The 27,626-nt window shown below is 49.3% G+C and overlaps 2 protein-coding genes across 9 annotated transcripts in view; one reads left to right on the forward strand and one right to left on the reverse strand.

The window, feature by feature from the left end:
• RNF208 (ring finger protein 208) overlaps nucleotides 1-27,626 on the forward strand; it is a 177,811-nt gene that overhangs the window by 138,793 nt on the left and 11,392 nt on the right. For 5 of the 8 annotated variants that reach the window (XM_072125243.1, XM_072125244.1, XM_072125246.1 and 2 more), the window contains one exon: nucleotides 13,908-14,035. The gene's annotated coding sequence lies outside the window, so the exon portion shown is untranslated. Of the gene's footprint in view, nucleotides 1-13,907; nucleotides 14,036-14,897; nucleotides 14,989-18,553; nucleotides 18,733-18,782; nucleotides 19,111-27,626 lie in introns of those variants that run through there. The other 3 variants (XM_072125250.1, XM_072125242.1, XM_072125248.1) reach the window with 3 other exon arrangements.
• The window catches only part of CYSRT1 (cysteine rich tail 1), a 93,103-nt gene that overhangs the window by 18,596 nt on the left and 46,881 nt on the right, over nucleotides 1-27,626 (reverse strand). The gene's annotated exons all lie outside the window — the stretch shown is intronic.

The raw sequence follows: 27,626 nt of genomic DNA on the forward strand, positions 1-27,626 counted from the left end.
CTGTGAAGTTCACATGGAGGGGCTCTGGTAACACCCATGCGCCCTTCAGGGTCATTATAAATTTGGAAGGAAGGAGGCCATGGATAACAGATATAAAGATGATCAGTCTCGGTTTCTGGGCCTATGAGTAATGTCCCTGGTTTATCACGCTGGATTTTGATGGGAGATCTACCATCACATTGGGACATAATAAAGCAGCATCACTCGCTTGTAGCTTACTATCATTTTGCTTTGTGCCTCTTCCATTCAAAAATGCGGTTTTAAAAATACGTAAATAAGGCAAAAGTGCTTTGGGGGACGTCAGCAGGGCCCCTACAGCGCTTCTTACACAGCTCTTCCTTCCTGTAGCGCACTGTGCAAGCAGCGTATGCGCAATGTAACTGGGTGCGATGCTGCATCACAGGCCGCCTTGTGCAGGTAATGAGAGCTGCAGACAGAGGCCACAGACAGCTTTCATATGGGTGATCCCAAATCCAGCTGTGCCCACACCCTTCACCCCACAACAATCACTGTGCCCTACAGACCCCCTGCCAAATAACATTCCCTAATACCTCACTATGCCCCTTTGTATTTACCAAATATAAGATAGGCGGTATTAACCCCTTACCGATGTGCGACATATTAGTACGTCACACCTCAGCTGCAGGTGTAGAGAGACGCCTCACAGGTCCTAAATTTCCATAAAACCATTTCCCTAAAACGGAAGTATAAATGCCACTATTTCGCCATTTTGCAACATATAAAATGTGATCAAAAAAAAGAAAAAAAATGACACCACACACAGCTCCATTCATCATGTATGAAAAAGTTCTTAGCGCCAGAAGATGGCAAAATGATGGGGTTTTTTTGTACAGGTTGAAATTTTTGTAAATGAACACATAAAACCTTTGGTATTTGGTGTCCCTGTGATCGTACCGACCCAAAGAATAAAAGGGGAGCTGTCATTTGGGGCGCACAGGGAAGGCTGTAAAAACCAAGCCCACAAGAAGATGGTGCAAATTTTTTTTTTCTTCACCAATTTCACTGCATTTGGAATTTTTTCCCCGCTTCCCAGTGCACGGGATAGAATATTAAATACTATCACTATGATGTGCAATTTGTTATGCAGAAAACAAGCCGTCACAGAACTCTGCAAAAAAAAAAATAAAAAAAATTATGGATTTTTAGGTGCAGCAGCCTATGGGTGAAAAATGGAAACGAAAAAACAAAAAAGGGGTTAAGATGGTAATATCTGGTGATCAGGCTTATCATAGTCTCCAGTCCCTGCCTCTAGTCAGGACGGCTGTCACTGTGTGGGGGTAATGTTAATCACTACATGGCGGTAATTTTCATTACTGACTGGCGGTAATACGGTATTCATCACTATATTTGCTCCTAGTATAGAGATATTATTGGTAACATTGACCTTCCTGTAGTGTTCTTTATTACCAGGACGATGTTATTTTTGTTATAATGGTGGTGCTTGTGGAACTATTGAGCTAAATTGCTGTGTTGACACTTTGCGACAGAAACATTGGCTTTTTGGTTTTCAGTGTGAACACTCTTAAAGGTTTCTTAAAGGTTCCCCATCACTGCTCAAGAGTCTAATTTGCCGGGGGGGGGGGGGGGGGGGTCGGGGGTTTTGTGCTATTTTTTTCAGTTTATTTTTTAATAAAAAGTGATCATAAGTTCATATAGGTCCCAAATTGATATAAATGAGAACATCAAGCACCTTACACTGCTCTGTACACCAAAGTATGAAAAAGTATGGCAGGTCATATTGTGGCCTTTTTAAAAAAATAAAAAAAAATCTACTAAAAAAAACCCTATATAAATTTGGTATCCCCATGATTGCACTCACCCAAAGAATAAAGGAGACCTGCCCTGTGGAGCGCACATAGACAGCTGTAAAATGGCACAAATGCATTTTTTGGGCAGTTTCATGGCATTCCCAGTACATGGAATATTAAATGACATCACTAAAAAGTCCTCATACAGTGATGTAAATGGAAAACTAAGAGGCTTCTGGAAGGAGAAGAGCTGAAACACAAAACTGAGAAACGACTGAGTCCTATTAGGGTTATGGGGAAATTGAACTGTATTAAATCATGTGTCATTCACTGTAACAAACCTTCAGCTGTGAGATAATTTACATGCGGTTTCTTGTGGTCCTCACTTCCTCAGTTAGCGATTTGACCACTAGAGGGCACCAATTTATAAAGAAAAGCTGTGGCCCCTGTGATTGTCTCTACCGTCCTGTCTACTATGGTCTGGGGGAGTATACAGATGTATAGAATTATTTATGACTTGTAGGGAAGGATTTTGATTAAACAATAAAGATGATGTATGGATGATGTATGGAGACCCTTTACATATCCAGGGCAGTATCCGGCTCCCTCATTGGAGCACAACATAACCGCACTGCCCAGAGGTGCAACATGAAGCTGCTGGGCTCAAGTCCCCCAAAATACAATGTAGTGCGGAGGAGAGCTCATATTACCCCACTGCCTCTGCACCCAGTAAAGTTACTTTAACACATAGTAGATTGCACCTAACCACACGCTTACCCAATGCTGCTCTTCCTGTACAGTGTTCTCTCACTTCCTGACAAAAGGAGAACAGATAAACCCCATGTAGTTTCAGTGGACACCAAAGTGATAAAGGAGACTGAACAGGTATATTATCTCCAGGGATTACTACCATTGTATCCAGTCCGGATAATCTTCTGTGTGCCAAACCTTAACAGGTTTTCAATCTGTGGATGGAAACAAATAGTTTCTATTCTCTGACAGCAAGCAGCATTCCTGCAAATTGTAAAGAAGTGAAGGTTTTATATTCATTACATAGTGTCTGGACTGAAGTTTCTCTATATCAACATTGAAATGGAGCGGAGCTGTAGTCACTCAGTTCAGCCATTACACAGAGGATGGCGCTGTCCGCTTCCTGTTTATCAGCTGGTCTATGAGGGCACTGGGTGTTGGTCCTCCACCAGTCTGATATTGAGGACCGGTTCTTCTGTGTGACGGTCACTGCAGACACACTGGGTTCAGGGTTGTTCCATAACCTGTGACATGAAGATGTTGGTTTGGCATCAGTCGGGACGAGGCCTCTGGGCGCGGAGCTATCATCCCTGACACACAGCCGCTTGTCCCGTCTCTCAGCAGCAGGTAATTAAGTTTTGGCGTCTGTGGAGCGCAGAGAGATCCATCTCTCCCACCGCTTCTTCCCAATTATTCCTCCTGCTGGCAGACTATGAGCGCAGCGCCCCCCTTCTCCTGTCCAGGCTAATTGCTCTCCAAACGCCCAATTAGTCCCGTTCCAATGTGGACGATAAAATTAGCCATGACAGTCCGGGAAGTAACGTGACGGGAATAGACGCAGCTGGGAAACTTTATAACATTAACTTTACACCAGAGAACTTTAATTAAGCCTTGAAAGAGTCCAGGAGACTCCATAGACTGCAGCCAGGGGCCTTCCATATACTACTAGCAATGTCCATACAGAGCATCCTGGTTCATGAACAGAATGCCAGAACTGCAGTGGACACTAAGCTTGACAGAACAACAGATACCGGGTAGCAGGGGGATGGACATTGTCTAACAATCCACTTCTACAAGTCATTGAGGGATTGTGGAAAGCTGGGTGATTCTTCCAGAGTCTGGATCCAGCTCTGCAGAACCATAAGGGAGGGTGGTCCAAGTGTGGGGAGGAATGCCGACATATTTCTTGGACAATGGAACGGCTTTGTGTCCGGAGCAGGACCCCCAGGGGGAGTTTCCTCATCTTCAGATCATTGTGTAGGATAAATAAGCACTGGCAGGATTCCTACTGGATATAAAGGGAATCCCTGAGGGATGATGGGGGTTATGGTCACCTCTCACTTATATTATGGTCACGTAATCTCATTAAACATTGTAGAGCCGAACCTACACTTCTCATATGCCTCGTACCCCACTGATGGCCTAGAAGAGTTTCCCTGAAACAGCGCCTCTCCTGGCTATAGGCCATGTCTGGTATTACAAGTGATCCTGGTGGTATTACCTGTCCCATACAGAGCTACAATACCAGACACATCCCGGTGCACAGTATGTAACGCAGTATATTACCTTCCCCCATGTAATCTTAGAGCCCCTCTACTAGAGATTCTGCGCTGTACAGACCCAGGTGCAGATGAATCATCTCTGCTTTATTCTCTGCACAGAACATGAAGTTTCTTTCCACACTATAAAGTCAGCGGGCGCACAGCCTGTGCCCAGGCATGTGGAGGTTAATGCCAACCTGGCGGCTCTTCCTATGCTGCTGCATCTCTCGGAGCAATGTGTGGTACAGCACAGCTGCAGTGTCGGTGTCTGCTGAGCAGACGGTCCCTCTCCACACTGTGTGTCTGTGCTCTGCACCCGCCACAACTCAAAAGAGTCCTTGTTCCCCTGCGCCACGTGCCACCCGCAGATGGGGCATTGTGCGGAGGGCAGCTGGAAGCTCCGGACCCTCACCTGATGCCCCTTCTACAGCCCCATAGAAAGTGGCGGGGGTAATAAAAGTGGGCCGTGTGCAATGTGCCAGAGGAGAAAGGAAAGGTGGAGATGTAAGATTAGTGGGGTCTCCACCACACACCAAGCCCTGCACTTATCTGTGGCCCTCAGGTTGTATGATCATACACGGATTATGCTTTTTTGGAGAGACAACCCTATTACATCAGTCCAAAAGAATCCTTACACTAGAGCAGAGGTTCTCTACCTGAGGGTTGAACAACCAAAACACAGGGGTCGCCTGAAGCCACATTTTGATTGCATTTTTGCCGCAAATTGAGACAAAAACACGATAACGAGTGTGCATTATGCACACACTAGTTGCTGCAGGACCTTCTCACTGCAGGGGTCGCTATAGCAGCTTCTATACAGAAATAAAGTACCTGTGGTGATGTAATCATCACATGAACGTCCAGCAACTCAATCGCATACAGCAGGGCTGCTGACAGTGAGGAGGGGGACAAGGATGGAGGACTAGACCTGTTGGGATCCTGGGCAAGGAGGAGGTTGTGGAGGAAGGGGGCAGATTTTGGAGGGGTTTGTTCTGTGAAGGGGGCAATACCTGGGGGTGTTCTGTGTGAGAAGTGGGGTAGAAGGCATGGGGGGTGCTACCTGAGGGAGGTGAGGAGGATGATAAGACGTGGGAGGGGGGCAGTGTAGGGACAGTATTATAGTAGTCATAATACTGCCCCCCTATGTACCAGAATATAACTACTACAATACTGCCCCCTATGTACAAGAATATAACTACTATAATACTGCTCCCTATGTACAAGACTATAACTACTATAATACTGCCCCCTATGTACAGGAATATAACTACTATAATACTGCCCCCTATGTACAAGAATATAACTACTATAATACTGCCCCCTGTGTACAGGAATATAACTACTATAATACTGCCCCCTATGTACAGGAATATAACTACTATAATACTGCCCCCTATGTACAGAAATATAACTACTATAATACTGCCCCCTATGTACAAGAATATAACTACTATAATACTGCCCCCCTATGTACAAGAATATAACTACTATAATACTGCCCCCTATGTACAAGAATATAACTACTATAATACTGCCCCCTATGTACAGGAATGTAACTACTATAATACTGCCCCCTATGTACAAGAATATAACTACTATAATACTGCCCCCTATGTACAGGAATGTAACTACTATAATACTGCCCCCTATGTACAAGAATATAACTACTATAATACTGCCCCCTATGTACAAGAATATAACTACTATAATACTGCCCCCTATGTACAGGAATGTAACTACTATAATACTGCCCCCTATGTACAAGAATATAACTACTATAATACTGCCCCCTATGTACAGGAATGTAACTACTATAATACTGCCCCCTATGTACAGGAATGTAACTACTATAATCCTGCCCCCTATGTACAAGAATATAACTACTATAATCCTGCCCCCTATGTACAGGAATATAACTACTATAATACTGCCCCCTATGTACAGGAATATAACTACTATAATACTGCCCCCTATGTACAGGAATGTAACTACTATAATACTGCCCCCTATGTACAAGAATATAACTACTATAATACTGCCCCCTATGTACAGGAATGTAACTACTATAATCCTGCCCCCTATGTACAGGAATGTAACTACTATAATCCTGCCCCCTATGTACAAGAATATAACTACTATAATCCTGCCCCCTATGTACAGGAATATAACTACTATAATACTGCCCCCTATGTACAGGAATATAACTACTATAATACTGCCCCCTATGTACAGGAATATAACTACTATAATACTGCCCCCTATGTACAGGAATATAACTACTATAATACTGCCCCCTATGTACAAGAATATAACTACTATAATACTGCCCCCTATGTACAGGAATATAACTACTATAATACTGCCCCCTATGTACAAGAATATAACTACTATAATACTGCCCCCTATGTACAGGAATATAACTACTATAATACTGCCCCCTATGTACAGGAATGTAACTACTATAATACTGCCCCCTATGTACAGGAATGTAACTACTATAATCCTGCCCCCTATGTACAAGAATATAACTACTATAATCCTGCCCCCTATGTACAAGAATATAACTACTATAATACTGCCCTCTATGTACAGGAATATAACTACTATAATACTGCCCCCTATGTACAGGAATATAACTACTATAATACTGCCCCCTATGTACAGGAATATAACTACTATAATACTGCCCCCTATGTACAAGAATATAACTACTATAATACTGCCCCCTATGTACAGGAATATAACTACTATAATACTGCCCCCTATGTACAAGAATATAACTACTATAATACTGCCCCCTATGTACAGGAATATAACTACTATAATACTGCCCCCTATGTACAGGAATATAACTACTATAATACTGCCCCCTATGTACAAGAATATAACTACTATAATACTGCCCCCTATGTACAGGAATGTAACTACTATAATACTGCCCCCTATGTACAGGAATGTAACTACTATAATACTGCCCCCTATGTACAGGAATGTGACTACTATAATACTGCCCCCTATGTACAGGAATATAACTACTATAATACTGCCCCCTATGTACAGGAATATAACTACTATAATACTGCCCCCTATGTACAGGAATATAACTACTATAATACTGCCCCCTATGTACAAGAATATAACTACTATAATACTGCCCCCTATGTACAGGAATGTAACTACTATAATACTGCCCCCTATGTACAGGAATGTAACTACTATAATACTGCCCCCTATGTACAGGAATGTGACTACTATAATACTGCCCCCTATGTACAGGAATATAACTACTATAATACTGCCCCCTATGTACAGGAATATAACTACTATAATACTGCCCCCTATGTACAGGAATATAACTACTATAATACTGCCCCCTATGTACAAGAATATAACTACTATAATACTGCCCCCTATGTACAGGAATGTAACTACTATAATACTGCCCCCTATGTACAGGAATGTAACTACTATAATACTGCCCCCTATGTACAGGAATGTGACTACTATAATACTGCCCCCTATGTACAGGAATATAACTACTATAATACTGCCCCCTATGTACAGGAATATAACTACTATAATACTGCCCCCTATGTACAGGAATATAACTACTATAATACTGCCCCCTATGTACAAGAATATAACTACTATAATACTGCCCCCTATGTACAGGAATATAACTATTACACTAGAGTTTATGGGTAATATCTGCCAGTAATGACATCGGACCAGTTTTACATAACACAAAGTTGCTGTGCAGAACTAGGGAGCCGATATATGGGGGCCGTATGACAGTACATATACATTACACTGTCACGGGTAGAGCAGGGACCCTCCAAATAATCCCTGATATAAGAGGGGCCTATAGAACTACTATCCTCATCATGTCCTATGACGCACATGGAGTATAATGCTTCACAATACTGACCCCCTCCCCCGACAGCATGAACAAGGAGCTACTGTACAGCCAGAGATTTGGTTTCCCTCCCAGACTATGACATAAGTGCATTCAACATTTTGCTATTTTGGGATCGCTCCCTGCCTATTCCGTCAGTTCCCAGAGTAAATGGTCTAAAAATTGTTCCAAAAATACTCTGTGAATGAGTGATGGCCCCCGCACGGAGCGCCCCCTGGCTGCTGGCCCCATTGTTACAGGTCCAGGCCTCGTGTCAGTCACCGCAGACACAGGGCTGTAAGGGTGTTGGGATGTACACGTGATTTAGGGTACAGAAAACCCCTGTGATGTCATTGGCTGGCAGGGGGTTCCTAGATACAAGAGGGGTGATACCGATTGGCTGCTGGGCCCATAATAAGTCGGAGGTTGTTGTCATGGGGACAGTAGTGAATAGTAAGCAGACGCTCCCATAGTAACACCTCTGCAGGCCTCCGATAGAAGGATGTGTCTGCGGATAATGAGCCTCAGCACAACCATCCATGCTACATGTGTAGTGTTAACCCTTTATGTGAAACAAAAGGCATCATGGGTATTATAACCCTCATCATTCATTGATTGATTGAACATAAACCTCATTCACACTACATCCACACTGATACATTCTCCAAATCATGATATATGTATAGATAAATATAAAGTCACCACAAACATTGCCCCTGCCCTTTACTTCCTTGTCAGTGCTCCTCTGACGCCATATCTGCAGCAAATACAGGGGCAATCCCCGCGACCCCCCCAACTTACAGGGGGCGCTCCAATGCCCCCAACTACAGGGGACAGCCACTGCGCCGCCATAACAGTGCAGCACTGCTTCCAGGGAATCCATGTCCCTTCTGTCCTGGGTGCCCCTTAGGGGTGACATAACATTGGGTGCTCCCGGGCCCAGGGTTCTCGCTCATCCAGATGTTGTGCCGTCTCCCCCTCAGATACTTGTCTCTTCTTGGAAGATCTTGCTGCCATTCTGGGAGAGATCACATCTGACAATCATCTATTTTTATCTCTCTGTACCCGGAGCCATGGACTGAGCAGAGAATGAGCACAAATCCAGCGAGCGGAGCCCTCAGCCCTGTCTGGAGGAATCACTGTCACTTCTCCTCCACAGCTCCGGGGGTGCTGTCATACCAGTGACACGTGTACTTAAGGTCAATCCATGACCCAAACCTAAGACCGGGCACAGCTGGCCCAAGGGGTCAAAGAGTTACATCTAAACCAATTCTGTGATTCACTTTCCTGAATCTCAGCCCATTATTGGATAATAAGTTGCAAGCACTACAGAATCCCAGTCTAGGTGGTGTCCTGGCACTAGTAGTCCCCTTTCTGGCTGCGAAGGTGTAACCTATATGATTGAATGTCTTACTTATTTCTCCCAAGGAAACAGGTGGAGACTATCTGTTGGTTTTTCCTATATGTTCAGTGTGTGCAGAGGGTGTAGCGGCTGTCACCCTATGGACTGTATACACCAGTCACTAGCCCCAGCTGCCAGATCAATAGCCTCCAGTACACACCATGATTCTATTCAGTTCAATACCCACAGATACACAATGCTATTCCCACCATCACCTGAAGGGGGTGCTGTTGGAGTTGTCTCCCCAATACTGTGCACCCATTCTCATGTACTGCAGTGTGTAAGGGCTTGCTGGCAGTGAATGAGTATTATCATCAAACCCATCGCTGCCCAATACTTCTCACATCTGAGGGTTTGATACAATTGTATCCAGTCTAGACAATGTTCTGTGAGCTACTACACAACCCGGACCCTGGACTAATACAGTAACAGGAAAGAGATTTCATCTCAAGATGGATAGTCCACAATGGATACAAATGTAACAACCCCTCAGATATGAGATGTACAAGGTTAGGAGAGGTGCGCAAGCTCTGGAGGATTGTTCCATTCCTTGAGTAGATGAGGCCCCTGTCTGTTCACATCCCACCACAGCGGCAGCCCAGGAGTTACACCGCAGTAGTGGGGTATGTGTATGTGTGCGGGGGCTTTGGCATCCGGCCGTGCACATCTATTGTTGCTGTACAGTTGCAGACAATACACTGATCCAGCTTTGCAGCTCTGCTGATCCGGCCTTGTGAATGACACTTGCTGAATTTTCATTTCGCTATCAGCTATGGGCATCATAGTTCTACATCTGCCAGCTACAGGGTGTCCAGGCACTAAAGGTGTGAGGGAAGCGGCTGTGTGACCAGGCCCAGGGTACTCCGTATATACCAGGCATTTGGTTATGTGGGTGCTCTCACCCTTTTTGGTGACAAATCTGAGGGGAAGATTGAATACTGTTGGGATATTTATCTAAGACTTCGTGTGTGTGCAGTGGTGAGATGTTCTGCAGGGCTGTGGCTCAGTGTGTGCAGTGGTGTGAGATGTCCTGCAGGGCTGTGGCTCTGTGTGTGCAGTGGTGTGAGATGTCCTGCAGGGCTGTGGCTCTGTGTGTGCAGTGGTGTGAGATGTCCTGCAGGGCTGTGGCTCAGTGTGTGCACTGGTGAGATGTCCTGCAGGGCTGTGGCTCAGTGTGTGCAGTGGTGTGAGATGTCCTGCAGGGCTGTGGCTCAGTGTGTGCAGTGGTGTGAGATGTCCTGCAGGGCTGTGGCTCAGTGTGTGCAGTGGTGTGAGATGTCCTGCAGGGCTGTGGCTCAGTGTGTACACTGGTGAGATGTCCTGCAGGGCTGTGGCTCAGTGTGTGCAGTGGTGTGAGATGTCCTGCAGGGCTGTGGCTCTGTGTGTGCAGTGGTGTGAGATGTCCTGCAGGGCTGTGGCTCAGTGTGTGCACTGGTGAGATGTCCTGCAGGGCTGTGGCTCAGTGTGTGCAGTGGTGTGAGATGTCCTGCAGGGCTGTGGCTCAGTGTGTGCAGTGGTGTGAGATGTCCTGCAGGGCTGTGGCTCAGTGTGTGCAGTGGTGTGAGATGTCCTGCAGGGCTGTGGCTCAGTGTGTACACTGGTGAGATGTCCTGCAGGGCTGTGGCTCAGTGTGTGCAGTGGTGTGAGATGTTCTGCAGGGCTGTGGGTCAGTGTGTGCAGTGGTGTGAGATGTCCTGCAGGGCTGTGGCTCAGTGTGTGCAGTGGTGTGAGATGTCCTGCAGGGCTGTGGCTCAGTGTGTGCAGTGGTGTGAGATGTCCTGCAGGGCTGTGGCTCAGTGTGTGCAGTGGTGTGAGATGTCCTGCAGGGCTGTGGCTCAGTGTGTGCACTGGTGAGATGTCCTGCAGGGCTGTGGCTCAGTGTGTGCAGTGGTGTGAGATGTCCTGCAGGGCTGTGGCTCAGTGTGTGCACTGGTGAGATGTCCTGCAGGGCTGTGGCTCAGTGTGTGCAGTGGTGAGATGTCCTGCAGGGCTATGGCTCAGTGTGTGCAGTGGTGAGATGTCCTGCAGGGCTGTGGCTCAGTGTGTGCAGTGGTGTGAGATGTCCTGCAGGGCTGTGGCTCAGTGTGTGCAGTGGTGAGATGTCCTGCAGGGCTGTGGCTCAGTGTGTACACTGGTGAGATGTCCTGCAGGGCTGTGGCTCAGTGTGTGCAGTGGTGTGAGATGTCCTGCAGGGCTGTGGCTCAGTGTGTACACTGGTGAGATGTTCTGCAGGGCTGTGGCTCAGTGTGTACACTGGTGAGATGTCCTGCAGGGCTGTGGGTCAGTGTGTGCAGTGGTGAGATGTCCTGCAGGGCTGTGGCTCAGTGTGTGCAGTGGTGAGATGTCCTGCAGGGCTGTGGCTCAGTGTGTGCAGTGGTGTGAGATGTCCTGCAGGGCTGTGGCTCAGTGTGTGCAGTGGTGAGATGTCCTGCAGGGCTGTGGCTCAGTGTGTACACTGGTGAGATGTTCTGCAGGGCTGTGGCTCAGTGTGTACACTGGTGAGATGTCCTGCAGGGCTGTGGCTCAGTGTGTGCAGTGGTGAGATGTCCTGCAGGGCTGTGGCTCAGTGTGTGCAGTGGTGAGATGTCCTGCAGGGCTGTACGCGGTGCAGGTAGTGGTCTGGCATTGAGCTGTAGTTGTGCGGTGCTCACACGGTGACTTCACGCTGTGTTGCGCTATTCCAGGCGTTCCTGCTTCCCCTAATTCCTGCATCGCCTCTCCTGACCTCACAGCCTGAGGCGTTACCCACCCTCTAAGAAAATAGCCTGTGACGGAGGTGTGCGGCGGGGGGCTCACTTTATTTTTAGTCAGACAATTTTGGAAAAGATTCTCAATTTTTATTCAAGGAATCTAAAAATTCTTCTTATTTAGAGTCAGGAAAGTAGAAGCCAGCGTGTGACCACCACGTGTCCCCCATAGCTCTAAGCACAGGGGTAGCTCCGCAGTGTAAGGACCCCAGCACCTCACATCTCAGCTACCTGGGGAGGATGATGGGGGGAGTATAATATTCAGGATTCAGGGGAGTCTCCCTGGTTTTGGCAGCAGCGGCTGAACTTTCCCACACCTGGTGTTAAACAGACGGGCAGCATCAGCCCTGTGCACCGCGCACTGCAGCAGATCAATAAGAGACGTAATGACTTATGTGCAATTACCAGAATTAAGTGCGGAGCGGGACCCAGCAACAGAACCAAATCACCAGCATAGCAGACCTCCCCCCCAATCATCAGAGCGTAAGCTCCACGGACAAGAGAATGGTGACAGAAGAGATGTATCACCTCACCAGTATTCTCTACTAATATCATTCCCTCTATTCACTGCTGAGATACATCCGCTACACAGTCAGTATCTCACAGAATAGGATTAGATACACAGCTCAGCAGGCAGTACCACACAGGATAGGATTAGATACACAGCTCCAGTGACAGTATCACACAGGATAGGATTAGATACACAGCTCAGCAGGCAGTATCACACAGGATAGGATTAGATATACAGCTCAGCAGGCAGTATCACACGTGATAGGATTAGATACACAGCTCCAGTGACAGTATTACACATGATAGGATTAGATACACAGCTCAGCAGGCAGTATCACACAGGATAGGATTAGATACACAGCTCAGCAGGCAGTATCACACGTGATAGGATTAGATACACAGCTCCAGTGACAGTATTACACATGATAGGATTAGATACACAGCTCAGCAGGCAGTATCACACAGGATAGGATTAGATACACAGCTCCAGTGTCAGTATTACACATGATAGGATTAGATACACAGCTCCAGTGTCAGTATCACACAGGATAGGATTAGATACAGGTAAGGTTGGGTAGTGTTGTGTTAGGTGTTATAGGCAGGGCCCTCTGTATACACTATGGGGCACGTTACTTAGGACCTTGCGCCAGTTTTCTGTTGCACATTCTTTTATTTGCAATCTGCCTGTACATGTATACAAGAAGTGTCTGCACCCCATTCTTCATGCCACACAAATTTTGTCGTTGAAATGGGCGTTCTGGTGCGTGCTCCACATTTTACATGCAAAGTGCGTCACGCTCACCATGTTAAAGGTGCACCAAAAAAAAGAGAGTGGTGCCCTCTGTCGGGGCAGTGCAGGAGTTGCTAGAAGTCCTGAGTCTGGCGCCCCCTGCACTACACACAGGCACATAGTGTAGTCTGCACAGCTTCTAGTAATTGAGCCCCATAGACTAGAAGCGCACGGTGTGGCCTATGACTGGTGAAGGGCTCGGATGACCTCTGAGAGGTGACATCACAGTCACAGTGGGGTTGGGGAAGATTCATGTTGTAGATTTTTCTACAACCTTTGGGAATTGGCCAAAATGTCAGTGCATTTTTATGGCGTAACCACACAGAGGAGGAGCGGAGGTATACTGAACAGTCTCAATGCATTTTATGGGTGCTCTCCGCTCTTATGGTCATGTGATACTCAGATACACCGCCTCAATCTGCTGAATGAATGGAATTTTCCAGTAATAATCTGATGGCCGGGCACCTGTGGGTGTGTGTACTCATCCTGTGTCTTATTTACAGACTCCGATATTAATAAGAAGAGGAATGTTGAACAATGTGGGAGGATGGACGAGCCGCGGATGCCTGGACCCTCCCTCCCGCCAAGACCCCGAGAGGAATGTGATGAGAGCACAGGACGGATCTGCCAGGTAGAGAGAACATTACATCATGTGGGTAGTAGTACTCATAAGAGAATGTATGACATGTGATAGGATTAGATAACAATGTGTATCACACAGTGACTAACAATGGAGAAGCATTTGTCTGCATTGGAGCTGTATACACTAGGGTTCTAGATTTCCTAGTTTAGGTTACACTCAGAGACGGATGAGACTACGTGCTGCCCGCAAACAAAATCTGCTTCAGTCTTATGGAAAGAACTTATGTGTAGAAAAATACTTTTCCGAGGTGTTACATGGAGATGCTGTGTGCGTGCGGCACACACAATCCCGGCGCCCATGACAATTATAAAGATTAAATATTTAGAAGCCAGAACAAAGCCTGGGATTCCCTGAAAAGCTGAAAACATGTCCCCCGCAGCCACACACTGACGTCACCACTACCCACGTTATATTCAGTGACATCCCAGGGGTGTGACCAGAGCCAAGGTGGCAGCGCCAACACTACGGCACCATCGCCCAATGCCAACCATCGCAATCTTTCTTGTCCCCAACCAGTTATATGCTCACTATAGATATGAGACGGCTAGATAGAATAGAAACAGTATAATCCACCCATCCATCTGATATCTCTCACAGAGTGAAGGGCTGGGCCAACAATGGTGCTCAGTGTGGTCAGTGACACAGCGTTGGGGTTCCCCTGTACACGCTGCACCCTGAGACAGCTTCCACCATTCACCAGGTAGATTTATCAGCAATTATATAACAACTTGTTTGTTTACTCTGGTGCAATAGTTCCACATCTCCACATTGCTTCCTCGTCACCTGGTGAGCGCAGGGCATGTCAGCCGCCTACACGTGTGAGGTGTTTTTTTTTTTTTTTGTGGTTGGAAAATGCTGAAGCTGTGAGCACATACACATCAATGATCAGTTTCCTCTACTATGTGTAGTCAGGACCAGAACAGCACAGGAGGTAACAACTGGTAAGTCTCCTGTCCCCCCAATTGTCAGCGTGACCCTGTCCAGTACCACCACCCCAAGGATCAGTGTGACACTGTCCTGAACCCCCCCTGCCAAGTGTCAGCGTGTCCCTGTCCTTTACCCCCCAAGTGTCAGCGTGTCCCTGTCCTTTACCCCCCAAGTGTCAGCGTGTCCCTGTCCTTTACCCCCCAAGTGTCAGCGTGTCCCTGTCCTTTACCCCCCAAGTGTCAGCGTGTCCCTGTCCTTTACCCCCCAAGTGTCAGCGTGTCCCTGTCCTTTACCCCCCAAGTGTCAGCGTGTCCCTGTCCTTTACCCCCCAAGTGTCAGCGTGTCCCTGTCCTTTACCCCCCAAGTGTCAGCGTGTCCCTGTCCTTTACCCCCCAAGTGTCAGCGTGTCCCTGTCCTTTACCCCCCAAGTGTCAGCGTGTCCCTGTCCTTTACCCCCCAAGTGTCAGCGTGTCCCTGTCCTGTCCCCCCCAAGTGTCAGCGTGTCCCTGTCCTGTCCCCCCCAGTGTCAGCGTGTCCCTGTCCGGTCCCCCAAGTGTCAGCGTGTCCCTGTCCGGTCCCCCCCAAGTGTCAGCGTGTCCCTGTCCTGTCCCCCCAAGTGTCAGCGTGTCCCTGTCCTGTCCCCCCAAGTGTCAGCGTGTCCCTGTCCTGCCCCCCCAAGTGTCAGCGTGTCCCTGTCCTGCCCCCCCAAGTGTCAGCGTGTCCCTGTCCTGTCCCCACAAGTGTCAGCGTGTCCCTGTCCTGTCCCCCCCCAAGTGTCAGCGTGTCCCTGTCCTGTCCCCCCAAGTGTCAGCGTGTCCCTGTCCTGTCCCCCCAAGTGTCAGCGTGTCCCTGTCCTGCCCCCCCAAGTGTCAGCGTGTCCCTGTCCTGTCCCCCCAAGTGTCAGCGTGTCCCTGTCCTGTCCCCCCAAGTGTCAGCGTGTCCCTGTCCTGTCCCCCCAAGTGTCAGCGTGTCCCTGTCCTGTCCCCCAAGTGTCAGCATGTCCCTGTCCCCCAAGTGTCAGCGTGTCCCTGTCCCCCAAGTGTCAGCGTGTCCCTGTCCTGTCCCCCCAAGTGTCAGCGTGTCCCTGTCCTGTCCCCCCAAGTGTCAGCGTGTCCCTGTCCTGTCCCCCCAAGTGTCAGCGTGTCCCTGTCCTATACCCCAAGTGTCAGCGTGTCCCTGTCCTGTCCCCCCAAGTGTCAGCGTGTCCCTGTCCTGTCCCCCCCCCAAGTGTCAGCGTGTCCCTGTCCTGTCCCCCCCCCAAGTGTCAGCGTGTCCCTGTCCTGTCCCCCCCCCCCAAGTGTCAGCGTGTCCCTGTCCTGTCCCCCAAGTGTCAGCGTGTCCCTGTCCTGTCCCCCCAAGTGTCAGCGTGTCCCTGTCCTGTCCCCCCAAGTGTCAGCGTGTCCCTGTCCTGTCCCCCCAAGTGTCAGCGTGTCCCTGTCCTGTCCCCCCAAGTGTCAGCGTGTCCCTGTCCTGCCCCCCCAAGTGTCAGCGTGTCCCTGTCCTGTCCCCCCAAGTGTCAGCGTGTCCCTGTCCTGTCCCCCAAGTGTCAGCGTGTCCCTGTCCTGTCCCCCCAAGTGTCAGCGTGTCCCTGTCCTGTCCCCCCAAGTGTCAGCGTGTCCCTGTCCTGTCCCCCAAGTGTCAGCATGTCCCTGTCCCCCAAGTGTCAGCGTGTCCCTGTCCTGTCCCCCCAAGTGTCAGCGTGTCCCTGTCCTGTCCCCCCAAGTGTCAGCGTGTCCCTGTCCTATACCCCAAGTGTCAGCGTGTCCCTGTCCTGTCCCCCAAGTGTCAGCGTGTCCCTGTCCTGTCCCCCCAAGTGTCAGCGTGTCCCTGTCCTGTCCCCCCAAGTGTCAGCGTGTCCCTGTCCTGTCCCCTAAGTGTCAGCATGTCCCTGTCCCCCAAGTGTCAGTGTGTCCCTGTCCTGTCCCCCCAAGTGTCAGCGTGTCCCTGTCCTGTCCCCCCAAGTGTCAGCGTGTCCCTGTCCTGTCCCCCCAAGTGTCAGCGTGTCCCTGTCCTGTCCCCCCAAGTGTCAGCGTGTCCCTGTCCTATACCCCAAGTGTCAGCGTGTCCCTGTCCTGTCCCCCCAAGTGTCAGCGTGTCCCTGTCCTGTCCCCCCAAGTGTCAGCGTGTCCCTGTCCTGTCCCCCCAAGTGTCAGCGTGTCCCTGTCCGGTCCCCCCAAGTGTCAGCGTGTCCCTGTCCGGTCCCCCCAAGTGTCAGCGTGTCCCTGTCCTGTCCCCCCCAAGTGTCAGCGTGTCCCTGTCCTGTCCCCCCAAGTGTCAGCGTGTCCCTGTCCTGTCCCCCCAAGTGTCAGCGTGTCCCTGTCCTGTCCCCCCAAGTGTCAGCGTGTCCCTGTCCTGTCCCCCCAAGTGTCAGCGTGTCCCTGTCCTGTCCCCCATGTGTCAGTGTGTCCCTGTCCTGTCCCCCCAAGTGTCAGCGTGTCCCTGTCCTGTCCCCCCAAGTGTCAGTGTGTCCCTGTCCTGTCCCCCCAAGTGTCAGCGTGTCCCTGTCCTGTCCCCCCAAGTGTCAGCGTGTCCCTGTCCTGTCCCCCCAAGTGTCAGCGTGTCCCTGTCCTGTCCCCCCAAGTGTCAGCGTGTCCCTGTCCTGTCCCCCATCTTTAGTATCTGCCCGGGTACATAACAGACTATAGAGTGCAGTGATATATCTGGATTATTTGTAGACTGTCTGGTGTAAGTTTAGGATCAGTACATCTCAGTGTCGCTGTTCTATTATTATTTTTGTACCACAGTCATATGTTCTAGAGCAGTGGTTCTCAACCTGGGGGTCGAACGATCAAAACACAGGGGTCTCCTAAAACCATCTAAGCCACGATTTTATAGCATTTTTCTTGAACATGGTTTGGGGTCACTGCAACATGAGGAACTGTATTGCGGGGGTCACAGTATTAGAAAGGTTGAGAACCACTGCTCTAGAGAATATCTTTCAATGTCATTTACAAAAGCTTCTCTTCCTGTTACACATGAGCAATAGTCACCTCCTCACATTAGGAGTAACAGGAAATTTTATTGCCCTGACTATTGTCTATGAATCTTCCAGATGTCTGAGGACAGGGTATTATTCACACACATGTGCAGGGAGGCAGCTGCTCTCTCATCATCCTGACCAGGCATGCATGTATGTATGTATGTATGTATGTATCTTTTATCTATTGGGTCTATGTATCTATGATGCAGAGTGGAGAAGTCACATCTGGCCGTCACTGAGTATTATTGTTGGTCGGGGGTCCCACACTACAACTCCTTGCCATGGCTGTAATAATGGGAGTGCTGTCCTGTGACAATACATCCTGTGGGTGGTATACGTCCCACCCCTAAAACTCGGCTTCATATGTATATGCACAGAAATGAAATTTGCTCAATCGATGACGAGACGATCATGTTGTGTGACATTACACAGGACTGCATTGTACATGTGTTATATGAAGCATATTAATGGTGTGCACTGTAGTACAGCTCTGTGCTTGTTCTGGGAGGGGGTCACATATAAAGACCCAGTGTCTGCAGCTGCAGGCGGCATATACCGGAGCATGTTCATATAGGTAGAAGATGAATGAGAAGGGGTATGGCCTGGGGAGGAGGCTCCATGTACTGACAGCTTTGCCTTGTACAGAGGGTGGACCCTGAGCTACTGCAACCCACTGGGCTTGTGCTAAGTGATTGAGAGAAACAGGAGCAGCCTGCATCACTGCAGAGCCCACTGCAGACAGGGAGGATCAGGCACAGCAAGGAGGAGGCAGCAGCGGGTAGGTTCATGCAGGGTATACGGGACGCAGGTTCTGCACCTTATATGGGGGGTGTTGGGGGCAGTGACTCCTTATTGCATCCGTCTTGCATCAGGGATGAGGTCTTCTTTGTGCAGCGACATTCCCATTCTTCTGTATGACCACCCATCTTGGATTTACCATCCTCCCTACCCCCGGGAGGTTTTCGTTATATGACATCCCATATAAATACAAATGTTCTCTTTGGAAACTTCCCATTTTTGCAATCGGATTACTACGGGATAAGAGACGGATCCTGGCTGACATCCTGCACAGTCAGTAATGCCACTAGCTCCAGCCACCTTTTGCTATTTTATGGGATCTTTTTCCCCTTTTTTTGTTCCATCTCATTTGAATAAGGTGAGCATATGGGGAAGGGGGTTTATAGGGGATTGTACTAGCCTGGGTCTGTATGGAGGAGAGAGCGGACAGGGGATGGGGAGGGGGGAGCAGTGACAGAGCAATGTGCATCTAATCTGCCTTTCAGATAACCTTTGCAGAATGTGGCCTCCCAAAATGTAGTGCTAAAGCCTTGTGCACCCTGTATGGTGTATAACCTGCAGGAGGGGGCTCTGGGTTACATTGCAGGGATGAGGAGGAGGTGTGTGTCCCTGGATTGTAAAGTGCATGCACGTATACTCGCATCCTTCCAATATGGACGCCGCTTTGATGTTTGCAGGTTTATCAATGACAGATATCCAATAGCTTCAAGACATTTTATTGAATATCATTATTATATACTTGGACTGGGCCAGAGGACCCCAAGTATATCACCCAGTAGCATGGAATTATGACTGCACCAGGAGGCTTTGAGACTTGCAAGGAGTTAATGATTGTGTATTATACTTCTTGCTGGATGCGGCTGGGGGTGAAATGTCGTTTACATGGTTGTGTGTGGATCTGATCCACAGAGCTTACATTGTAAGTGGGAGATGGACCTGCTGAGATCTGCCTGTACTGTACTGCTATGGGTGATGGGCATAACCTCTACAAAATGTAGATTAAATATACTAAGCAGCATCATGTCCAGCAGTTATTTCTCCAGCATGTAGGAGTGGAGGCAAAGAGAGGCTCAGGGGTAGAAGGTAGAAGAGGCCAAGAGATATGGAGTGGACTAGTAGTGGACAAGTGGTTTAGGATAGAAGAGGCCAAGAGACATGGGGGCAATATGGCTGAGTGGTATAGGATAGAAGAGGCATGGGGGGGGGGGGCAGTATGGCTGAGTGGTATAGGATAGAAGAGACATGGGGGAGTAATGGACGAGTGGTATAGGATAGAAGAGGCATGGGGGAGTAATGGACGAGTGGTATAGGATAGAAGAGGCATGGGGGAGTAATGGACGAGTGGTATAGGATAGAAGAGGCATGGGGGGAGTATGGCCGAGTGGTATAGGATAGAAGAGACATGGGGGCAATATGGCTGAGTGGTATAGGATAGAAGAGACATGGGGGAGTAATGGACGAGCGGTATAGGATAGAAGAGGCATGGGGGGAGTATGGCCGAGTGGTATAGGATAGAAGAGGCATGGGGGGAGTAATGGACGAGTGGTATAGGATAGAAGAGGCATGGGGGGGCAGTATGGCCGAGTGGTATAGGATAGAAGAGGCATGGGGGGAGTATGGCCGAGTGGTATAGGATAGAAGAGGCATGGGGGGAGTATGGACGAGTGGTATAGGATAGAAGAGGCATGGGGGGAGTAATGGACGAGTGGTATAGGATAGAAGAGGCATGGGGGGAGTATGACCGAGTGGTATAGGATAGAAGAGGCATGGGGGGAGTAATGGCCGAGTGGTATAGGATAGAAGAGACATGGGGGCAATATGGCCGAGTGGTATAGGATAGAAGAGGCATGGGGGGAGTAATGGACGAGTGGTATAGGATAGAAGAGGCATGGGGGCAATATGGCCGAGTGGTATAGGATAGAAGAGGCATGGGGGGAGTAATGGACGAGTGGTATAGGATAGAAGAGGCATGGGGGCAATATGGCCGAGTGGTATAGGATAGAAGAGGCATGGGGGGAGTAATGGACGAGTGGTATAGGATAGAAGAGGCATGGGGGGAGTATGGCCGAGTGGTATAGGATAGAAGAGGCATGGGGGGAGTATGGACGAGTGGTATAGGATAGAAGAGACATGGGGGCAATATGGCCGAGTGGTATAGGATAGAAGAGGCATGGGGGGAGTATGGCCGAGTGGTATAGGATAGAAGAGGCATGGGGGGAGTAATGGACGAGTGGTATAGGATAGAAGAGGCATGGGGGGAGTAATGGACGAGTGGTATAGGATAGAAGAGACATGGGGGCAATATGGCCGAGTGGTATAGGATAGAAGAGGCATGGGGGGAGTAATGGACGAGTGGTATAGGATAGAAGAGACATGGGGGCAATATGGCCGAGTGGTATAGGATAGAAGAGGCATGGGGGGAGTAATGGACGAGTGGTATAGGATAGAAGAGGCATGGGGGGAGTATGGCCGAGTGGTATAGGATAGAAGAGGCATGGGGGGAGTAATGGACGAGTGGTATAGGATAGAAGAGGCATGGGGGGGCAGTATGGCCGAGTGGTATAGGATAGAAGAGGCATGGGGGGAGTATGGACGAGTGGTATAGGATAGAAGAGGCATGGGGGGAGTATGGACGAGTGGTATAGGATAGAAGAGGCATGGGGGGAGTAATGGACGAGTGGTATAGGATAGAAGAGGCATGGGGGGAGTATGACCGAGTGGTATAGGATAGAAGAGGCATGGGGGGAGTAATGGCCGAGTGGTATAGGATAGAAGAGACATGGGGGCAATATGGCCGAGTGGTATAGGATAGAAGAGGCATGGGGGGAGTAATGGACGAGTGGTATAGGATAGAAGAGACATGGGGGCAATATGGCCGAGTGGTATAGGATAGAAGAGGCATGGGGGGAGTAATGGACGAGTGGTATAGGATAGAAGAGACATGGGGGCAATATGGCCGAGTGGTATAGGATAGAAGAGGCATGGGGGGAGTATGGCCGAGTGGTATAGGATAGAAGAGGCATGGGGGGAGTATGGACGAGTGGTATAGGATAGAAGAGGCATGGGGGGAGTAATGGACGAGTGGTATAGGATAGAAGAGGCATGGGGGGAGTATGACCGAGTGGTATAGGATAGAAGAGGCATGGGGGGAGTAATGGCCGAGTGGTATAGGATAGAAGAGACATGGGGGCAATATGGCCGAGTGGTATAGGATAGAAGAGGCATGGGGGGAGTAATGGACGAGTGGTATAGGATAGAAGAGACATGGGGGCAATATGGCCGAGTGGTATAGGATAGAAGAGGCATGGGGGGAGTAATGGACGAGTGGTATAGGATAGAAGAGGCATGGGGGCAATATGGCCGAGTGGTATAGGATAGAAGAGGCATGGGGGGAGTAATGGACGAGTGGTATAGGATAGAAGAGGCATGGGGGAGTATGGCCGAGTGGTATAGGATAGAAGAGGCATGGGGGGAGTATGGACGAGTGGTATAGGATAGAAGAGACATGGGGGCAATATGGCCGAGTGGTATAGGATAGAAGAGGCATGGGGGGAGTATGGCCGAGTGGTATAGGATAGAAGAGGCATGGGGGGAGTAATGGACGAGTGGTATAGGATAGAAGAGGCATGGGGGGAGTAATGGACGAGTGGTATAGGATAGAAGAGACATGGGGGCAATATGGCCGAGTGGTATAGGATAGAAGAGGCATGGGGGGAGTAATGGACGAGTGGTATAGGATAGAAGAGACATGGGGGCAATATGGCCGAGTGGTATAGGATAGAAGAGGCATGGGGGGAGTAATGGACGAGTGGTATAGGATAGAAGAGGCATGGGGGGAGTATGGCCGAGTGGTATAGGATAGAAGAGGCATGGGGGGAGTAATGGACGAGTGGTATAGGATAGAAGAGGCATGGGGGGGCAGTATGGCCGAGTGGTATAGGATAGAAGAGGCATGGGGGGAGTATGGACGAGTGGTATAGGATAGAAGAGGCATGGGGGGAGTATGGACGAGTGGTATAGGATAGAAGAGGCATGGGGGGAGTAATGGACGAGTGGTATAGGATAGAAGAGGCATGGGGGGAGTATGACCGAGTGGTATAGGATAGAAGAGGCATGGGGGGAGTAATGGCCGAGTGGTATAGGATAGAAGAGACATGGGGGCAATATGGCCGAGTGGTATAGGATAGAAGAGGCATGGGGGGAGTAATGGACGAGTGGTATAGGATAGAAGAGACATGGGGGCAATATGGCCGAGTGGTATAGGATAGAAGAGGCATGGGGGGAGTAATGGACGAGTGGTATAGGATAGAAGAGGCATGGGGGCAATATGGCCGAGTGGTATAGGATAGAAGAGGCATGGGGGGAGTAATGGACGAGTGGTATAGGATAGAAGAGGCATGGGGGAGTATGGCCGAGTGGTATAGGATAGAAGAGGCATGGGGGGAGTATGGACGAGTGGTATAGGATAGAAGAGACATGGGGGCAATATGGCCGAGTGGTATAGGATAGAAGAGGCATGGGGGGAGTATGGCCGAGTGGTATAGGATAGAAGAGGCATGGGGGGAGTATGGACGAGTGGTATAGGATAGAAGAGGCATGGGGGGAGTAATGGACGAGTGGTATAGGATAGAAGAGGCATGGGGGGAGTATGACCGAGTGGTATAGGATAGAAGAGGCATGGGGGGAGTAATGGCCGAGTGGTATAGGATAGAAGAGACATGGGGGCAATATGGCCGAGTGGTATAGGATAGAAGAGGCATGGGGGGAGTAATGGACGAGTGGTATAGGATAGAAGAGGCATGGGGGGAGTATGGCCGAGTGGTATAGGATAGAAGAGGCATGGGGGGAGTAATGGACGAGTGGTATAGGATAGAAGAGGCATGGGGGAGTATGGCCGAGTGGTATAGGATAGAAGAGGCATGGGGGGAGTATGGACGAGTGGTATAGGATAGAAGAGGCATGGGGGGAGTATGGACGAGTGGTATAGGATAGAAGAGACATGGGGGCAATATGGCCGAGTGGTATAGGATAGAAGAGGCATGGGGGGAGTATGGCCGAGTGGTATAGGATAGAAGAGGCATGGGGGGAGTATGGCCGAGTGGTATAGGATAGAAGAGGCATGGGGGGAGTATGGACGAGTGGTATAGGATAGAAGAGGCATGGGGGGAGTAATGGACGAGTGGTATAGGATAGAAGAGGCATGGGGGGAGTAATGGACGAGTGGTATAGGATAGAAGAGGCATGGGGGAGTATGGCCGAGTGGTATAGGATAGAAGAGGCATGGGGGGGGTAATGGACGAGTGGTATAGGATAGAAGAGGCATGGGGGGAGTATGGCCGAGTGGTATAGGATAGAAGAGGCATGGGGGGGGTAATGGACGAGTGGTATAGGATAGAAGAGGCATGGGGGGAGTAATGGACGAGTGGTATAGGATAGAAGAGGCATGGGGGGAGTAATGGACGAGTGGTATAGGATAGAAGAGGCATGGGGGGAGTAATGGACGAGTGGTATAGGATAGAAGAGGCATGGGGGAGTAATGGACGTGTGGTATAGGATAGAAGAGGCATGGGGGGAGTAATGGACGAGTGGTATAGGATAGAAGAGGCATGGGGGGAGTAATGGACGAGTGGTATAGGATAGAAGAGGCATGGGGGCAGTATGGACGAGTGGTATAGGATAGAAGAGGCATGGGGGGGAGTATGGACGAGTGGTATAGGATAGAAGAGGCATGGGGGGAGTAATGGACGAGTGGTATAGGATAGAAGAGGCATGGGGGGAGTAATGGACGAGTGGTATAGGATAGAAGAGGCATGGGGGAGTAATGGACGTGTGGTATAGGATAGAAGAGGCATGGGGGAGTAATGGACGTGTGGTATAGGATAGAAGAGGCATGGGGGGAGTAATGGACGAGTGGTATAGGATAGAAGAGGCATGGGGGGAGTAATGGACGAGTGGTATAGGATAGAAGAGACATGGGGGCAATATGGCCGAGTGGTATAGGATAGAAGAGGCATGGGGGGAGTAATGGACGAGTGGTATAGGATAGAAGAGGCATGGGGGGAGTATGGCCGAGTGGTATAGGATAGAAGAGGCATGGGGGGAGTAATGGACGAGTGGTATAGGATAGAAGAGGCATGGGGGAGTATGGCCGAGTGGTATAGGATAGAAGAGGCATGGGGGGAGTATGGACGAGTGGTATAGGATAGAAGAGGCATGGGGGGAGTATGGACGAGTGGTATAGGATAGAAGAGACATGGGGGCAATATGGCCGAGTGGTATAGGATAGAAGAGGCATGGGGGGAGTATGGCCGAGTGGTATAGGATAGAAGAGGCATGGGGGGAGTATGGCCGAGTGGTATAGGATAGAAGAGGCATGGGGGGAGTATGGACGAGTGGTATAGGATAGAAGAGGCATGGGGGGAGTAATGGACGAGTGGTATAGGATAGAAGAGGCATGGGGGGAGTAATGGACGAGTGGTATAGGATAGAAGAGGCATGGGGGAGTATGGCCGAGTGGTATAGGATAGAAGAGGCATGGGGGGGGTAATGGACGAGTGGTATAGGATAGAAGAGGCATGGGGGGAGTATGGCCGAGTGGTATAGGATAGAAGAGGCATGGGGGGGGTAATGGACGAGTGGTATAGGATAGAAGAGGCATGGGGGGAGTAATGGACGAGTGGTATAGGATAGAAGAGGCATGGGGGGAGTAATGGACGAGTGGTATAGGATAGAAGAGGCATGGGGGGAGTAATGGACGAGTGGTATAGGATAGAAGAGGCATGGGGGAGTAATGGACGTGTGGTATAGGATAGAAGAGGCATGGGGGGAGTAATGGACGAGTGGTATAGGATAGAAGAGGCATGGGGGGAGTAATGGACGAGTGGTATAGGATAGAAGAGGCATGGGGGCAGTATGGACGAGTGGTATAGGATAGAAGAGGCATGGGGGGGGAGTATGGACGAGTGGTATAGGATAGAAGAGGCATGGGGGGAGTAATGGACGAGTGGTATAGGATAGAAGAGGCATGGGGGGAGTAATGGACGAGTGGTATAGGATAGAAGAGGCATGGGGGAGTAATGGACGTGTGGTATAGGATAGAAGAGGCATGGGGGGAGTAATGGACGAGTGGTATAGGATAGAAGAGGCATGGGGGGAGTAATGGACGAGTGGTATAGGATAGAAGAGGCATGGGGGCAGTATGGACGAGTGGTATAGGATAGAAGAGGCATGGGGGGGGAGTATGGACGAGTGGTATAGGATAGAAGAGGCATGGGGGGAGTAATGGACGAGTGGTATAGGATAGAAGAGGCATGGGGGGAGTAATGGACGAGTGGTATAGGATAGAAGGAGGCATGGGGAAGTAATGGGTGAGACGTATAGGATAGAAGGAGGCATGGGGGATTAATGGACGAGCGGTATAGGATAGAAGAGGCATGGGGGATTAATGGACGAGCGGTATAGGATAGAAGAGGCATGGGGGATTAATGGACGAGCGGTATAGGATAGAAGAGGCATGGGGGATTAATGGACGAGCGGTATAGGATAGAAGAGGCATGGGGGATTAATGGACAAGCGGTATAGGATAGAAGAGGCATGGGGGAGTAATGGACGATTGGTATAGGATAGAAGAGGCATGGGGGGAGTAATGTACGTGTGGTATAGGATAGAAGAGGCATGGGGGAGTAATGGACGTGTGGTATAGGATAGAAGGAGGCATGGGGAAGTAATGGGTGAGACGTATAGGATAAAAGGGACAGGGAGGTATGGGGGAGTATGGCCAAGAAGTATAGGATAGAAGGAGGCTGAGAGGCTAAGTGGATAGAAGAGGCATGGAGGCGGAGAGTTATAGGGTATACATAGCTACGGGGATGTAGGGAGTATGGAGGAGAAGAGGTAAGGGGGAATAAGGGCTGATTTGCATGGATAATCTTCCCCCTCCCCGTTTTTGCCTCAGGTTCTCCTGTGATTATAAGTGGCTTTGTTCTGGTACCACTCATTCGGCTTGTCCCATGTGCCGCCCCCTCTTGTTCAGTTATTATATTGCAGAACGTTCAGGGGCTACCAGTTCCCTTTGGGGCTTACAATCTACTCTCCACATCGCAGAGACTCTGGAATGACCCCCCCAGTGCGGGAGCAGCTCCACATGATTAGGGGAATGTGTGTTAGGGGAATGTAGTGGTCCAGGTCAGGTGAGACTAATAGTGGTGGAGGGGACACAGACTTACTGACCAGTACTGTGTCCCGGGTGTATATTGTGTTGCTGTCCGGTCTGTGACTTGTATATCTGGGTTTGCTGCTTTCTGGCTGGAGGCAGAGCTACAAATCCCTGAAAATATTATTTACTGAAAATTCTCCTCCAAATAGTGACAAACAAGGTTATTCACAGATTGTCGCACAATTCTGGAGCGCAGGAGGTGCAAAATAATACAATCTGGAGAAATCTGATGTGCGGCTGCCAGGACGTGGGCGAGAAATCCGGATTTTACTTGTTTTATTTGATTAAAAGGGATTCTCCGCCGCATAGTTTATAAATAAAGTTTATTGAAATGAGCACTGCCTGTTCTGGACCCTGAGGGTAATGTGGTCAATCAGAATTCAGCGTGAGGGCAGAAGAGAAAATGACCGGCCCAGAGAATCTGGAGACCTGGCACCTAATGCCCAGCGCTCAATTCAATAAACTTTATTCCAAGACAAATTGACAGGAAAAGTAACCAATCCAGTCAATGCTTTAATATTACAGCTTGCTTTGGAAATGTAGATGTTGCTGTGTGGTTGCCATGCACGACCGTTCTGAGTTTCTACACCGAGCTTACACTCACCTGCCACTTTATTAGGTACACCTGTCCAACTGCTCGTTAACACTTAATTTCTAAT

This window comes from Engystomops pustulosus, chromosome 9, assembly GCF_040894005.1.
Source record: "Engystomops pustulosus chromosome 9, aEngPut4.maternal, whole genome shotgun sequence".
Lineage (NCBI taxonomy): Eukaryota > Metazoa > Chordata > Amphibia > Anura > Leptodactylidae > Engystomops > Engystomops pustulosus.